This window comes from Staurois parvus, unplaced genomic scaffold (genome assembly GCF_062004578.1).
Source record: "Staurois parvus isolate SC_StPar_1 unplaced genomic scaffold, SC_StPar_1.0 ptg000138l, whole genome shotgun sequence".
Lineage (NCBI taxonomy): Eukaryota > Metazoa > Chordata > Amphibia > Anura > Ranidae > Staurois > Staurois parvus.
Genome location: NW_028317934.1, coordinates 2002882 through 2017306, shown reverse-complemented (window position 1 = coordinate 2017306; position 14425 = coordinate 2002882).

The window sequence follows — 14425 nt, the reverse complement described above, 5'->3', positions numbered from 1 at the left end:
TACCCATATAAAAGTAAAAAGATGCCAAATGTATATCCTTGGTCATATTAGACTAACAAAATATCATCTTCTAAGGCCCTGATTTCAACATGTCATCGTGGGAACACATGGCATAACGTATGCATTACTGCACCACATGGTAGCACATTACTCTATGTACCATTTTGAATGCAAGTACACAATGCACATGTGCTGCAGCACACAAAAATGCACCCTGGTCTTGGGAATTCTTTTTTTGCATGTTGTTAATTAAAAACATTAATTTAAATTGTTACCCAAACAAGTGTAGCTGTCTAAATTGCTCCAAGCTCTATGCAAGCTGGCTCCTTTCAAGTGTATGTTTCTGTTGTTGTCTAAAGTGTTACTAGACCCACAACCAGGGGCGGACTGACCATTTGGAAACTCGGGCACTGCCCGAGGGCCCGGTGTGAGTAGGGGGCCCCATGAGATGCCCCTGGTACCTTTTCCATAGGCTTTTTTGAGTTTGGGCAAGGATACAGGGGCCCCATGATCCCCTATTGCCTGGGGGCCCCAAGAGTTGTCAGTCCGCCCCTGCCCACAACAGTGAAATCAGTCTGTATATGCAGTAAAGCATGCTTGTTATACTCACTGTGGAACCTAGGGGGTTAATCCTCTGCATTGTGTAAAAAGGATGTTTGATCTTGACTTCTCTGATCCTCCCCTTCTTCCAGTGTCCCCCTCTTATCTCCTGATGACACATATCGTGTGGGGACACTCTGCACATGCTCAGTTTGGTGTGTATTGCTAGATAGGTGTTTTTTTTTTTCTTGGGAGAGTGCATCTGATCAGCACAGGACCAATCAGCACTGTCCAGACAGAGGTCAGGGGTTCTGCAGCCTTCTAGAGCAGAAAGAAAACTCATCCTACAAGCTTTAACCAGTGCTTGGCTGGACACTGATAGAAGTCACAAGACTGCTCTAACTGCTGATGAGAAAAGGTGTTTAGCAGTTTATATTTTCTACAATAATTGCATTTCCATGTTCTGTGTACTGTGGGAGACCAGATAGTGTGAATGCAGGGACCGGGGTTTAGTAACACTTTAAGGTATATCAAATATACCAGTCCAACAAAATGATAACCAGCCAAGTGGGTGATAACAGGATCCTCAAACTTTTCTGTAACAAATGAAACTATCACTGTTACAATCTCATATGCAGCTAGCAGTCCAAAACACATCATATTATAACAGTGATGTTAAAACAACCACGTTGTTCCCTTAAAGTGGTTGTAAACCCTCACATATACCCAGTGAAGTGACTGGCCTCAGGTGATACACAAAGATGAAACAAATCCTCCTGCATACGTTGTACCTGTTTATCTACATCAATTAAAGTGCAGAATGTACATAGGATCTCTCAGATCTGAAAAGCAGGCGGCGGAGAGCTGAAGTTACATCAGTGAGGAGAGCTCTGAGAGCTGATTGGAGGGAAGGAACACACCCCCTTCACACAGCACACAGGAACAGAGCTGGGGTTGTCAATCTACTGGAGGTCCCTCCCTTGTCACCATTTTTCTCTTGGTGTCAGGAAAACTCATCAGAAGTTACTCATGCTGATAGCAGAGGAACAAGGCAGCAGACAGAAAAGATACTTAGTGCTCTGGACTGAGACAAGTACACACTATAGAAGGACATGTACACACTAGTACAAGTACTAGTACACACTAGAGAAGAATATGCTTTTTTTTATATTTAATGCCTGAAGTTTACAACCACACAATTCTAAATATCGTGTAAATGAAGAATAGGAATGTTTACCTTTCTGCCAAGCAGTGCATTGAAACTTTCCCCCCTAGAATAGCTGTATGTATCACTGCTATCCGACGCTTTTGGGTTTGTGGGACAGTCCCCCCCCCCACCCTTTCCCCCATTGACCACTGTTGTCCTCTTCCCACAAGCGTCTCTACAGAACACAGTAATTTCCTGTTTAGCAGCAAATAGACTGGGAGCTAATTAGGATGTGGTGCGTGATCATGCATTTGCAAAGGATATGCTAATAGGAGGAGAGAGCAAAGTGACCTCATCAGTATGCAGTGGATCTTTCACTGTCCAATCACATGAAAGGGGATCTGTTTTAAATGACCTTCTTAAAGCTTGGCCAGGCTGTGCTGTTGTATTGAAGGTCAAAGATCATGCCGTGCTGACGAGAAGAAAGGCCTGGATACAAAACTGGCTACATATGATTAAAAATCATTTGGCAGGTAAAACATTTTCTTTAAATGTATATACATTCTGGATTTAGCTGCCTGCTAAAGTTCAACTTTAAAGTGTTACTAAACCCACAACAGTAAAATCAGTCTGTATATGCAGTAACGCATTCTTGTTATACTCACTGTGGAACCTAAGGGGTTAATCCTCTGCACTGTGTAAAAAAGCCGTTTGGTCCTGTCTTCTATGCGCCTCCTCTTGTTCAAATTTCCAGCTGATAAGACAGACTGAACCCATAGGCACATGCACATGCTCAGTTTAGTGAGTATTGCTAAAGAGGTTTTTTTTTTCTTGTGAGAGTGCATGTCATCAGCACAGGGCCAATCAGCACTGTCCAGACAGAGGGGGGTCCTGCATCTTCATAGAGCAGAAAGAAAACTCCTACTACCAGTTTTAACCAGTGCTTTGCTGAACACTGATAGAAGTCCCAAGACTGCTCTAACTACTGATGAAAAAAGGTATTTATCAGTTTATATTTACTAACATAATTGCACTTTCATGTTGTGTGTACTGTGGGAGACCAGATATAGTGAATGTAGGGTCTGGGGAGACCAGATATAGTGAATGTAGGGTCCGGGGAGACCAGATATAGTGAATGCAGGGTCCTGGGAGACCAGATATAGTGAATGCAGGGTCCTGGGAGACCAGATATAGTGAATGCAGGGTCCGGGGAGACCAGATATAGTGATTGCAGGGTCCTGGGAGACCAGATATAGTGAATGCAGGGTCCTGGGAGACCGGATATAGTGAATGCAGGGTCCGGGGAGACCAGATATAGTGAATGCAGGGTCCGGGGAGACCAGATATAGTGAATGCAGCGACAAGGGAGACCAGATATAGTGAATGCAGGGTCCTGGAAGACCAGATATAGTGAATGCAGGGTCCTGGGAGACCAGATATAGTGAATGCAGGGTCCAGGGAGACCGGATATAGTGAATGCAGGGTCCGGGGAGACCAGATATAGTGAATGCAGGGTCCTGGGTTTAGTAACACTTTAAAAGAATCTATTCATTTTCAGTAAGTAATGTGGTGCACTTGTTATGGTTTTGTTGGACAAATTTAAATTATTTTCTGAAGTATTATCAAGCATTTATGGAGCACTTACTAAATTATATGGGGGGCTCATAAAATGTAGTTTAAATACACAGCACTACACTAGCACATTTTCCGGCGACTGAGCTTCTTTCACTGCTTGAATGACGCACAGCCAGTACTACATGCAGAGCTAATACACGTGCTAGGCAATGTACACCTGAGCTCAGAGAGAGCAATGAAAGGAAATAGAATTGAAATGTACTACTATTCTCTTTGAAAGATTCCTTTAGGTCTCACTTCAGTACTTTCTAAGTCACTTGCCAGGAACAAACATAACGCAAGTGAAGTCAGAATTCCTGATCTATACATCTTATCTCTGGCTAAACTTTTAGTTATCACCAGAAAGGTAATAAAGGAGATATATTTTAATAGGAACATCTTTTCTGGTAACAAAAAAAAACAGCGAAAGAAAACACGGGAAGATGCATTTTCTCAGATAATAGGTGCAGGTACACCCCCCTTCCGAGCCACCTCTTGTCTCCACCCTCTACCCATCTCTGAGCACCATTTCTTGGTTCCTCCCCCTACCCACCCACATCGATGAAAAATATATTTTAAATATAATTTTAAAATATTCTTCCCATATATATATTGCCATATATCTGAAATACTACAATTTTGGCCATATTAAATATATTTCAAAATATATTTCAATAAATATATATATATATATATATATATATATATATATATACACACATTTCAAATATACTGTATGTCTTTAAAAAATACAAATCTACATTTTTGGAATGCATTTACAAATATATGTAAAAATATATGTTAAAATGACTTTTTTATATGTTAAAAAAAATCTGAAGAATACATTTAAAAATACATATTTTTAAAAATATATATTTTGTAAAATATATTCTTCAGATTATTTTTAACATATAAAAAAGTCATTTTAAGATATATTTTTACATATATTTGTAAATGCATTCCAAAAATATAGATTTGTATTTTTAAAAACATAGAGTGTACTTGAAATGTATTTTTAAAAATATTTTTCATATATTTTGTAATAAAAACGTATTTCAACATGCAGTACATATATGTATATTAATTGAAATATATTTTGAAATATATTGAATATGGCTAAAATTTTACATGGCAATATATTTGGGAAGAATATTTTTAAAATATATTTCTATTTCAATGGTTTTTATTAATTTTTAAACAGTATAAAAGAGAGGCAATAAAACACGCCCACGCAGGGGCTATCAATTGCACAGATAAAAAAATGCAAAATAATAAAAAAAAAAAGGAAAAACAGTGCTCTAATGCCAACAGGGCAAAAAGTACGCCCACACAGAGGCTATCAATGGCACATAAATTACAAAACATTACTGTAACTGACTATAACAACTAAATGCAGCAGGCCAGTCACACCAAAACAGAGAGAATGAAAAAAGAAGAAAGAGGGGAAGAAAAAGAAAGAGAGAAAGAAAAAAAAAAAAAAAAGAGAGGGGCAAGGGGCAGGGGTCCAAGAGCGCCAATACCGAATGCCATTACATCCCCAGACTAGCCGGGGAGAGTGAGGGAAAGGCATATTGCAACCACGGCTCCCATATTTTCAAAAATTTATGTTGGGAGTCGTTGCGGATACTCGACATCTGCTCGTTGAGCATCATAGTGGTCATACGATCCCGCACCCCCTGAAGAGGGACAACCGGACTCTTCCAGGCCTGAGCAATTGTTCTAGTGGCCGATAAAAACAGATAGGAAGCCAACTTCTGCTGATGAGCCAAGAGGCCTGGTATGGGGCAATGAAGCAAAGCATACCGAGCATCCCGGCGGATGGAGAGATGGAACAAGGTGAAAAGGAGGCCAAACACACGAGACCAAAAACGAAACAGTCTCGGGCATGACCACCAGATATGCAATACATCACCACGATGACCACAACCCCGAAAACACTGATCACTACAGGCAGGGTTAGCCCGGGCCAACTGAGCCGGAACCCAGTACCAGCGAAACAATACCTTATAGGCTGCTTCCAGCGTGGTCGTATTATTTAAAATATATTTCAAATATATTTTTCTTCCATATGGGCACCTCCCAGTACTGCCCCTTTAAGAGAATACAGAGCTAAGTATAATTTTGCGGTGCTAATTATTTGTATGGGATTTTTTAATGATAACAAGAAAAACAGTAAAATAGATCCCCTGCAGCCAGCACCAATAGATCCCTCCACCAGCAACAATAAATCCATTTCAGCAACAATAGATCCCCTCCAGCAACAATCGACCCCCTCCAGCAACAATAGACCCCCTCCCAGCAAAAATAGACCCTTCTGCAGCAAAATACCCCCCAAGCAACAATAGGTCCCCCTTCCAGCAACTGACCCTCCAGCAACATTGGGCCCCTTCAGCAACAATAGACCCCTCCAGCAACAACAGACCCCTTCCCAGGAACAACAGACCCAACCAGGAACAATAGATCTCCCAGCAACAATAGACACCCATCAGCAACAATAGATCTCCCAGCAGCCAGCATTGACAGATCCACCATCAATGTTCAATTAAACTTTGACAAAAAAATTAAACTGGAAGCTGATTGTTTTCTGTGCAGAGCTACTCCAGATTTTGCAGCCTCCAGTTTTAGTAAATATCCCTCTATGTGGGACACGTGCACAAAACCACCTTCTCAGGTGTTAGTGTGTAAAAAAAAAAACAACACATATAATAAAGCCATTTTGGTATCAGGCTAGTAACTCATACGAGAGAGAATTCGTACCACTTGGCAGAGATTTCCTATCACATCCTGCTGCGTCTCGGACAGAAAGTGAAGTGAAATCTCTCCAATGGAACAAAGAAAGTAGAAAATAGACATGAGGCTTTACTCTGTCCAATCCAAACCAAAAATGGTGGATTTACAGTTCAGCTAAATGTAACCACTAAAGAAATAAAAAAGTAATTATTAATCATCCCTGACAGTTTCATGTCTGATTGCTCTCCTGGCACAACCATGAAATAACCTGCTTCTGGAACAATTGAACAACTTTCATCTGGTGTGTCAGCAAACTTTTAGTTTATTCTAAATTAGCATCTGCTGACAGACCCCCCAAAAGTCTGACTGTTCCTACAAGATGTGAAATCCTCAATATGTACTGTATATGTATTTCCAAAACTTGGTTTATTTTGTAGGTTTGAAAAGCATAGGGAAGTGTTAGGATATATTAGGTTTTATTGTGATCTGCATTTCTGCTGGGATGAATAACCCTTTCTATCTGTCTTTCTGTAACAGAAAGTGATGAGCAACCCAAAATTTTACTGTTGTCTCTGGAACAGAAATTGAAAGCAAATGCGCCAAGGGGAGCACTGTCGGGTATTGGATCACCTGCTGGTGGCACTGTGGCTCCCAGGCCTGTTGGTTGTAGTTTGGGTGTTCACCACCGGGTGTTTCTCATAAGCCAGCAGTTCCTACCAATTAGTGACACCTGATGCTGGCTGCTGGGAGGGTGTTTTGTCTCTCCTCTGCTACTCCATCTTGCCTTGGTGTTCTGCCTGTGTGCCCTTGATCCATGTGCCTCGTGGTCAGTTACTCTGTTCCTACTACTTATTCTTTGCCTGCTTGCTTGAACCTGCTGCCGTATATCCTCTCCCTGCCCTGACTTGTTCTCTGCTCCCTTAGCTCAATCTTCTGTGCATGACCCAGGCTCTGATACTTAAGGCACCTCTTCAGATTTACCATTTGATCTGTATATAATTAGCTAGTCAGCTTAATTAGTTGGACTTGGTAGTTTGCTTATCATTCCCACTCTCACCCATTAGGTTCACTGGTTTGTTTCATGGGGTTTTGGTATTCTTGGTGTATTTGATGTGTGTTTATATTGTTTACTGGCATTGTCTTTTAATAAATGATATTATTTTATGCCATATTTGTGCCTCGTGTTTTCCATGCATGTCTATACAAATCTGGTCAGGCCTGTTTCACAAGATACCAACACTTGATATTCCTTATAGGAACTTGTTATGGTTACTGTTGTCTAAGGGCTCATTGACACTTGTGCCCTGTGGGCATTGTTGTCATGATGCATGTCAACACACCTGTGCTATGTGCATTGTATTGCATTGCCATTCATTGGTAATGGCAACAAAGCGCATTGTACAGTAGAGCACAGGCAGACTAAGACAAATTACTATCTTGGTGCTAATTTAAAGTGTTGCTAAAACCACAACAGTAAAATCAGTCTGTATATGCAGTAAAGCATGCTTGTTATACTCACTGTGGAACCTAAGGGGTTAATGTGTAAAAAGGCTGTTTGATCCTGACTTCTCTGATCTTCCCCTTCTTCTAGAGTCCCCTTCTTATCTTCTGATAAGACATACTGTGTGGAATCACTCTGCACATGTTAAGTTTGGTGTCTATTGCTAGTCAGGGGTTTTTTTTCTTGGGAGAGTGCATGTGATCAGCACAGGGGGAATCAGCACTGTCCAGACAGAGGTAGGGGGCACACGTGCCATAACCCGCGCTGCCATTCCAGAGATTTCCTGCTGGCACCCTGAGATCGCTGAGTATCACTTACGGGGGGAGAGGTCTGTACGTAAAAAATCCATCCCCTGTCAGCTCCAGCACGCTGCTCTGTATTGCTCTTCATAGCAGAGCAATACAAAGCAATGTGCTTACACAGTAAAACATACACAGCACACAGTTAACCCTTTGATCGCCTCAGATAATAACCCTTTCCTGTCCAGTGTCATTATTACAGTATCGGTGCTTTTTATTAGCACTGATCACTGTATTAGTGTCACTAGGGATGTCAATGACAGTCAGTCAGTCCCCTCCCAGTGTCAGAATGCCCATCGCAATCCCACTATAAGTCGCTGATCCCTGCCATTACTAGTATATGAAAAAAAAAATTCCAGTATATATACAGCCATTTGTAGACGCTATAACTTTCACGTAAACCAATTAATTTACACGTATCGGGATTTTTTTAGCGAAGACATGTAATAGAATACATTTTGCCCTACATTTATGATGAAATTTGATTTTTTAAATTTTTTTACTGGACATGTGTAGCCTCCCTAGAGGTCTGATTATGTCCATATTTCTGTGCTCAAAGCGGTACATTTTTTTTCATGGAAATATGTCTTTTTTTATTGTAGGCCTGTAATTTTTAGGAATAACTCACTGAAATCTGTCCGAACAAGAGTCTAGCAAACATCCCGGGTATGTTAAAATTTGAAACACAAAATCATAAATTATAATTTAATAAATAATCATAAAAAATAATAATAATATAATAAAATTAATTAAATGATATAATCAAACCAAAAACACTGAAATTTGACATATATCGCCAAGTTCGCACATCACTGAGCAAAGTCGCAGAATCGTTTTCAGTGTCTGATGACGAATTTCCCCCACAAATCATTATCACTCAATTCTGCAAGTGGTTCTAATTTACTATCGCTGTTCTCTAGCTGATCTAAAACCGCTTTTGACCTAAAGGGACACTTTTTGGACGCCATGGAGGTTTCTCAGTTTCCAGGCAGCAAGAACAGTAAAAATGTAGGCAGGGCACAGGACAAAGCACTCGGGACAAAATGTATGTGAAATGGTTTGATACAGTAATGTTATACTATGTGATTTTAGTGAATTTAGTGAATGTCACTTTTACAACTTTCAAATGTCCCGCCAGTTCCATCCCCTGTACGTCCTGACATCGCAGGGAAAGGAACCCAGAAGACACGCTGCAGGGGGGATGCTGCAGGGGGGACATTGCGGGAGCGCAGGACAAGGTAAGTGCAGAAGAGATCCCGGAGCAGCGCTGCATGGTATTCCCGAGTGTAGCTCGGGGTTACCGCTTGTGGTGCTGAAACTTTACCCCGAGCTACACTTGGGAATACCGCCAGGGAGGTTAATAGCAAAACATCAAAAATATATATATTTTTTTTCCAAAATTGCTGGTCTGGTTTTTTGTTTATAGCGCAAAAAATACAAACCGCAGAGGCATTCAAATACCACCAAAAGAAAGCTTCATTTGTGGGAAAAAAAGGACGTAAATTTAATTTGGGTGCAGTGTTGCATGACCATGCAATTGTCAGTACAGTAACGCAGCGCCGTATCGCAAAAAAAAATGGCCTGGAAGGGGGGTAAATCCTGTGGAGGGCAATTTTTTAATTTGATTAACAATTTTTTGTATTTCCTTTAAAAGTTATATAGGGGGATTTGCCAGTTGGAAACCTTGAGGATTTAAATTGGGGTTATATAACAAAGATTTGTCTCCAAATTATTTGTAGACCCCAGTCAACCCACATCAGAGCCAGATATTATTAGCATAACTGTATACTATATCAATAAAAATGTATATAGCAGTTTCAACTCCCATGGCCGAATCAAAAAATGTGCTGTAAACCAAGGAAAATGAATACAAATACTGTACATACACAAAAGAACACAAAATAGCATGGCAAAACATACATTAAAACAAGATATAAGAGAGGTGGAAGCTCTGTCCAATCTAGTGCTCACAGTCTAGAGATTCTAGGTTATATTGTAAGCTCATGTCAACTGGACTTTGGATTCTCTAGACTTCTGTAATCATAAGGCTATTGGAACCTAGCACTACTGCAGGGAGAAAACTCATTCTACAAAGTGTTTGCTATAATGCACTACAGTCCCCTGAGATGAAAAGTAATCAAAACATTGTACCTTGTCTATAATGACGACCCTTACAGAGAATTGACACTGATGTAGCAGTGATGTTAAGTGTAAAAAGAAAAACATATTTCATTCTGTGTCTTTGTAAATTATTTTTCTTTCTATTGCACTGTCAGCAAAAAACAATATATTGTGACAACAAATAAATAATTCTGGATGCAAATATATAAAAGGAAATATACAAAAGTGTATGTATGAATCTGAGATTGTTCTGTAATTTAAATTTAAATTTTAAAATTTAAAACCAGACACAGTATATTAAAAAAGCAAATCAAGATCATACTGTGATTTAAATTTTAATCTAAAAATGTAGTCTTAAAAACTAGACAGAATAAGCAGACTGATATACGCTGTATATATATATATACACACACAGTATATACACACCGATCAGCCATAAGATCATGATAACCCACCTAAAATTGAGTAGGTCACCCTTTTGCCACCAAAACAGCCCTGACCTTCTGAGACATGGATGCCACTAGACCTCTGAAGGTATGCTGTGGTATCTGGCATCAAGCCGTCAGTAGCAGATCCTTTAAGTCCTGTAAGTTGCAAGCTGGGGCATCTATGGATTCGACTTGTTTTTCCAGCACATCCCACAGGTGATCAATTAGATTGAGATCTTCAGAATTTAAAGGCCAAGTCAACACCTTGAACTCATTATCATGTTCCTTAACCTCCCTAGCAGTCTGATTTAGGTGTCCGTTTATAAACCAGCAGTAATAGATCGCTGCTCAGTTCTCCGGCATTCTCGGAGAACACAGTTCTCCTGTGAATGCCGTTTATGAAGCATATGTAGCACAGTTCTCCAAACAAAGGGAGAATGGTCTACAAACGCTGGAAAACGGCTGATTTTACTATAATCTTGCGAGATTACAGTAAAAGATCAGTTTACTAAGCAGAGGTAAATTATCTCTGCTTAGTTTTCGGTCCCTCCGATTCTCCAGCTCTGGGCTGGAGAATCTGGAGGGAGAACACAGATCTCCAGAGAAGGGCTGAACATATTCTCTTGGGTGTCATAAACTGTGAATGACCAGAGAATAGCTGCGATCCTCTGAATCGCAGCTATTCTCTGTGTCATAAACGGACACCTATGTCCATATTTCTGTGCTCCAAACGGTACATTTCTTTGCATGGAAATATGTAGTTTTTTTATTGTAGGCCTGTAAGTTTTAGGAATAACTCACTGAAATCTGTCCGAACAAGAGTCTAGTAAACATCCCAGGTATGATAACATTTGAAACACGAAATCATAAATTATAATATAATAAAAAATCATAAAAAATAATAATATAATAATAATAAAGTTAATTCAATAATGTAATCAAACCAAAAACACTGAAAATTGAAATATAGCGCCAAGTTCGCACATCACTGAGCAAAGTCGCAAAATCATTTTCAGTGTTTTCAGAATTTCCCCACAAATCATTATCGCTCAATTCTGCAAGTAGTTCTAATTTACTATCGCTGTTCTCTAGCTGGTCTAAAACCGCTTTTGATCTAAAGGGACGCTTTTTGGACGCCATGGACTTTTCTCAGTTTCCAGGCAGAAAGAACAGTAAAAATGCAGGCAGGGCGCAGGACAAAGCACTCGGGACAAAATGTATGTGAAATGGTTTGATACAGTAATGTTATACTATGTGATTTTAGTGTATTGAGTGAATGTCACTTTTAAAATTTTTGAATTTCCCGCCGGTTCCATCCCCCGTACATCCCTACGTTCGCAGGGAACAGAATCCAGAAGACGGATGCCAGCATCACCCGGAGGAGATGGACGGGGACACTGCAGGGGGGACATCGCGGGAGCAAAGGAAAAGGTAAGTGAAACAGGGATCCCGGAGCAACGCTGCAGGGTAATCCTGAGTTACTGCTTTTGGTACTGAAAATTAACCCCGAGCTACACTCGGGAATACCGCCAGGGAGGTTAAACCATACTTGAACCATTTTTGCAGTGTGGCAGGTTGCATTATCTTGCTGAAAGAGGCCACTGCCATCAAGTAATACTGTTTCCATGAAGGGGTGTACTTGGTCAGTAAAGATGTTTAGGTAGATGGTATGTGTCAAGTAACATCAACAAGAATGGCAGGACCAAAGGCTTCCCAGTAGAACATTGCCCAAAGCATCACACTGCCTCTGCTGGCTCGTCTTCTTCTCATAGCATCCTGGTGCCATCTCTTCCCTAGGTAAGCGACACACACACACCCGACCATCCACATGATGTAAAAAAAAAAACGTAAATCATCAGAGCAGTCCAGCTTCTTTCATTGCTCCATGGTCTAGTTCTGATGCTCATGTGCCCATTGTAGGCACCTTTGATTGTGGACATGGGTCAGCATCAGTCTAGACATTACAATGTGACCCTTGTCAAAGTCACTCAAATCCTTACACCCATTTTTTGTGCTTTCAACACATCAACATCAGGAACAACATATTAATTTGCTGTCTAATATATCCCACCCAGTTTCAGATGCCATTGTAATGAGATAGTCAGTCAATATGTTATTCAGTTTACCTGTCTATGATGTTAATGTTATGGCTGATTGGTGTACTGTATATAAACACTTCTTAATTTATAGAGTGACCCAAATAATGTATCCAAATACTCACTCAATAGCGCCAAATGATGATTTTTAAATATTATTATTCTATCCAATGAGCTGCCAGTGTAAATGCTATGTCAAAACTTATTATGAATATTATCACCTTCAATGGTAATAATGTGAATACATTAAATCCTATCAACAATCTCTGTGTGTATTCATTGCCTCCATTACTATTTCCACAATGTGAACATATTTAAATTATATATACCATATTTTCCGGCGTATAAGATAACTTTTTTTACTTAAAAACATACCCCAACAATTGGGGGTCATCTTATACACCGGGTATAGAACCGCTGGATGTGCAGTAATACTGTACGGTAGCTTCAGCTACATACAGTGTACCGCGCTGAGCCAATCACGGTGAGCGATGTATTCTATTAATGAATACAGAGCCTGCTCAGATTGGCTGAAGTTGTGACATCATCAGCCCGTCTCTCTGACGCAGCCAATCCGAGCAGGCTCTATATTCATTAATATAATACATCACTTGCCGTGATTGGCTCATATGACGTCCTCCCATTCTCCGCACATGCACGGCGATGCGCTGTGTCCCACGGACACAGCGGATCACCGATCACGGAAAGAGCCGAAGTTGTCGGCTCGGTCATGTGATCAGCTGTGTCCAATCACAGCTGATCACATGTAAACAGAGAAATGCCGGTTATCGGCATTTCTCTCCTCTCGAGCTGTCACGCTGACAGAGGAGAGGAGGTAATCGGCTTTCTGCGGAGGGGACATGTACACTGTACATCAGGGCACTGATGATCAGTGTGCCCTGATGATCAGTGTAGCCCCAGCAGTGCCAGCTGTCAGTGTTCATCAGTGCCACATCAATGCCACATATCAGTGCCTACCAGTGCACATCAATGCCACATATCAGTGCCCATCTGAGCTTCCTTTCAGTGTCACTCATCAGTGCCATTCAGTGCCACCTATCAATGCCAATCAGTGCCACCTATCAGTGCTGCCAATCAGTGCCACCTATTAGTGCCAGCCAGTGCCGCCTATTAGTGCCATGTATCAGTGCTGCCTTTCAGTGCCCATCAGTGATGCCTGTCAATGCCCATCAGTGCCACCTATCAGTGCTGCCAATCATTGCCACCTATCAGTGCCAGTCAGTGCCGCCTATCAGTGCACATCAGTGCCGCCTATCAGTGCCAGTCAGTGCCGCCTATCAGTGCCAGTCAGTGCTGCCTATCAGTGCCAGTCAGTGCCGCCTATCAGTGCCAGTTAGTGCCACCTAACAGTGCCAGTCAGTGCTGCCTATCAGTGCCATATATTAGTGCCATATATGAGTGCTGCCTTTCAGTGCCCATCAGTGATGCCTGTCAATGCCCATCAGTGCCACCTACCAGTGCCTCCTCATCAGTGCCCATCAGTGCCACCTTTTTCATATGGATACAGTGTTGCATGACCGCGCAATTGTCATTCAAAGTGTGACAGTGCTGAAAGCTGAAAATTGGCCTGGGGGGGAAGTGGGTATAAGTGCCCTGTAGGCTAGGGGTTAGATGGTGTTGCCTCAGAAGGGGGGTAGTCTTATATGATGAGTATAGCCCAAAACCTATGTTTTAACTGGAAAATTAGGGGGTTGTCTTATATACCCAGTCGCCTTATACACCGGAATATACGGTATATGTCTAAAAATTACCAACAAATTATATGTGACATAAAATATGACATAAAATATATGTAACATCAAATTATAGTGCCTAAATTTTAACACCATAAATCATAAGTCCAGTGAAAAAATAAATTCAAATAATAAAAAGTCTATTCAAATAATAAAAAAGTCCAAAATAATCCAAAAAAATCTTCCACAATGTGA